Source organism: Loxodonta africana, chromosome X (genome assembly GCF_030014295.1).
Source record: "Loxodonta africana isolate mLoxAfr1 chromosome X, mLoxAfr1.hap2, whole genome shotgun sequence".
NCBI lineage: Eukaryota > Metazoa > Chordata > Mammalia > Proboscidea > Elephantidae > Loxodonta > Loxodonta africana.
Genome location: NC_087369.1, coordinates 32,783,436 through 32,786,661, shown reverse-complemented (window position 1 = coordinate 32,786,661; position 3,226 = coordinate 32,783,436). Strand labels below are relative to the sequence as shown.

At 50.4% G+C, this 3,226-nt stretch overlaps 1 pseudogene; it reads left to right on the top strand.

Moving 5' to 3' along the window:
• The first annotated feature begins 692 nt into the window (after positions 1-692).
• LOC100673019 (melanoma-associated antigen B2-like) lies at positions 693-1,699 on the top strand (annotated as a pseudogene).
• Positions 1,700-3,226: the final 1,527 nt, after the last annotated feature.

Below are 3,226 nucleotides of genomic sequence, written 5' to 3'. Positions count from 1 at the left end.
GGAGACTCCTCCGAGAAATGAGGGGGAAACATAGAGCTCCAGCACTGCTTTCGGACCTGGAGGACCTGGGTATGGTGACGTAGTGAGTTGCACTCACTAACTCCCAGGGCATCTCAGGGAGGTGAGGGACATGGTGAAAGGGGGCAGCCATGGTGAGAACCTGGTGGAGGACTGAGGCCTCCAAGGAACCCCAGACAGAACGGGCCCCACCATGCTGTCGTCACTGAGACAACCTGCCAGGAGTGGTGGCTGAGCTGCACCTTTAGTTCCTGCTTGTAAGTCCCAGAAAGATTTGAGGTGTCAAGTTAGAGTAGCGTAGGGGATGAGCCCTGGCCCTCCCAGCAGGTGAAATGATGGCCCTACAAGTGAACTTAGAAGAACCCCAAATAACCCAGTACATATTCCCTAGTGCCAGGCCCTGCTGTCACCCCCCATAAGCCCCAAGCATGGCTGGCAATCTACAACCGAAACCTTCCTCAAATTTCCTCTACAGGGTCCTGAGCAGGATAGTAGGAGGCTTGCGGAGTCCTAGAGCAGTGCCCTCCAAGAATCCTACAAAGTCAGTGTTTGTTAAAGCCAAGGAGGCATCACTCTGCTGCAGGGGTGCACAACCTCTCAGCCTCCCTCCTCCAGTGGGCCCACATCGCCTTTCCTCCTTACACTCCTGCCTGCTGTCCTTGACCAGAGTCATCATGCTTCGTGGTCACAAGAGTAAGCTCCGTGCCCGTGAGAAACGTCGCCAGACCCAAGGTGATACCCACAGTGTCAACGGTGATCAGACCATTGCAGCAGAGGAGGAAGGGTCCCCTTCCTCTTCCTCTCCTCCTTTTGGGGGGTCTCCCCCGAGCTCCCCTGCTGCTAGCATTCCCCAGGGGCCTCAGAGCATCCCACCCACCACCACTGCTGCTGCAGGTGCTTCATGCACAAGAGCTGCTGGAGGGGCCGAGGGTCAAGATGAGGGAGGTCCAAGTTCCTCTGCGGCCCCAGCCCCCACTGAGAGGTCTCAAAGAGACCCCGTAACCCGGAGGGTGAGCACGTTGTTGCAGTTCCTGCTGTACAAGTATAAAATGAAAGAGCCCATTACGAAGGCAGAAATGATGAAGATCGTCAACAAAAGGTACAAGGAGCACTTCCCTGACATCCTGAGGAGAGCCTCTGTGCACCTGGAGGTGGTCTTTGGGCTTGAGCTGAAGGAAGTCAACTCCAAAGGTGAATCCTATGCCCTTGTCAGCAAATTGGAGATCACCAAGGAAGAGAATTTTATTGGTAGCAGGGGGTTTCCCAAGAATGGGCTCCTGATGCCTCTCCTGGGCATGATCTACAGGAATGGCAGCCGGGCCACCGAGGAAGAGATGTGGGCATTCCTGAATGTGCTGGGGATCTACGATGGGAAGTGGCACTTCATGTTTGGGGAGCCCAGGAAGCTCATCACCAAAGATTTGGTGCAGGAAAAGTACCTGGAGTACCGGCAGGTGCCCAACAGTGATCCTCCATGCTACGAATTCCTGTGGGGTCCCAGAGCCCACACTGAAGCCAACAAGAAGAAGTCCTGGAGTTTTTGGCCAAGATCAGTGCTACCGACCCCGGTGCCTTCCAAGCCATGTATGAAGAAATTTGGAGATTGAAGAAGAGAGAGACACAGGCAGAGAATGGGCCTGGGCTGGTCCTAATGCCAGGGCAAGGGCCCCTTTCAGGGTGAAGTCCAGCTTTTCCTCCCACCCCTAGTGAAGTGTGATGGAGATTCTTCACTTTGTTGTTGAAAATGGCTGTTAACCTTCTAATTAGTGGAGGCAAGGTGGGGCTGGAGGGAGCACACGTATGTCTTCTTGTGTTCCTGTTATACTCGAGTGACTTGTAGATTTAGCTCGTTTTTTTGTATTATTCAAATGTTGTTCTTTTTAATTGAAGGTTTATTAAGATTTTGAATCTGAAATCACCCTCGTGCATTTATTGCTGTTTTATTGCTTGATTTAGGAGTAAGAGTTTTGTATTGTGTAAAACAAATTGAAAATCCTTGTATCTTTTTTTCGTGATCTAGAGCCAGTTAACATGGCATCAGAATAGGGATAACCTTGGAAATGTTAGAGAGTCTGCAAAGAACAGTTGGGTTCACAAGGTAGAGGTGGAAATATATAAAAGTTGGTTCAACTCCTGGTTTCCCTTATTCCTTTTGGTAAAAGTAAAATATACATGTGCCTGGATTCGTTTAGCTTATTCGAAGAAATGGTAGGAAATAAATTGTGATGATTTCCACCTCTTGTTCACTGGTTCTTATTTTCCCCAAAGAGTACTTGAGCGTCTGCTCTTTGGAAGGCTTCACCCTAGTACTGGGGACCTTTAGGCAAAGACATCACATCCCCTGTGCATAGATTTTAAAGTCTAAGAGCAGCTATGAAATAAGGAGGCGGTAGAGATACTCTTCAAGACCTAAGGACTAGTACAAAAGGAGTGTGCACTTCAGGGATCCCTCTGGTATAAATGCCCTGAGGGAGGTCAGTTTTGGCCCTTGGGACACTTTGATCTCTCATGGTGGGGGTTGAGGGATAGTGTTGGGGAGTGGATTTTCACAGTAGGCTGCATGGGGTGGACAAGGGTAGGGGGTGGGTAAAGTGGGTTGGGTGAGGTGGGGGGAGTCCAGATGAGGCTGTGGTGGGGGGTGAGCAGGGCCAGACACTCCCATGATGCCCCAGCGTGTAGAGGCTGAGTCTGGAATGGAAACCAGTTCTTCCCATTTACTCTGGGTTTGTGGACAAACCAGAGAGGAATTCCCTCCTGGGTCAGGGCTGGAAGGTGCTCTGTGTTCTTGTCCCCATGCACTTTAACACGTGCACTGACTGGGTATGTGTCGCACAGTGTGTCCACGGAGTTCCTGAGAAATAGGGAGCTACTCCTTCGTGTCAGGAAGCCACTGTTAGAAGCCTTTTGTGCTGAGCTGGGGGAGCCAGAGCCCATGCTATTGAAGGGACTTTAGAATTAGGTTACCTTGAGTGTCATTTGGCAAACCCCAGGTGAAGACTAGACTCTTGGCCGTGGTGATGTGAACAAAAATTGGGGTGACTTAGCTGGAAGTGCAGCTGGAAGGGTGAGTTGTTGGTCCTTAACAATAATTCTAGGAGTTTTGTGTTCCATTAAACTGAGGCAGCCTGCTCCACACGCACATTAAATATCCTACTGCCTAATATGGATTGAATTCCCCCCTCCCCAAATAGTTGTTGTGATTCCTAAC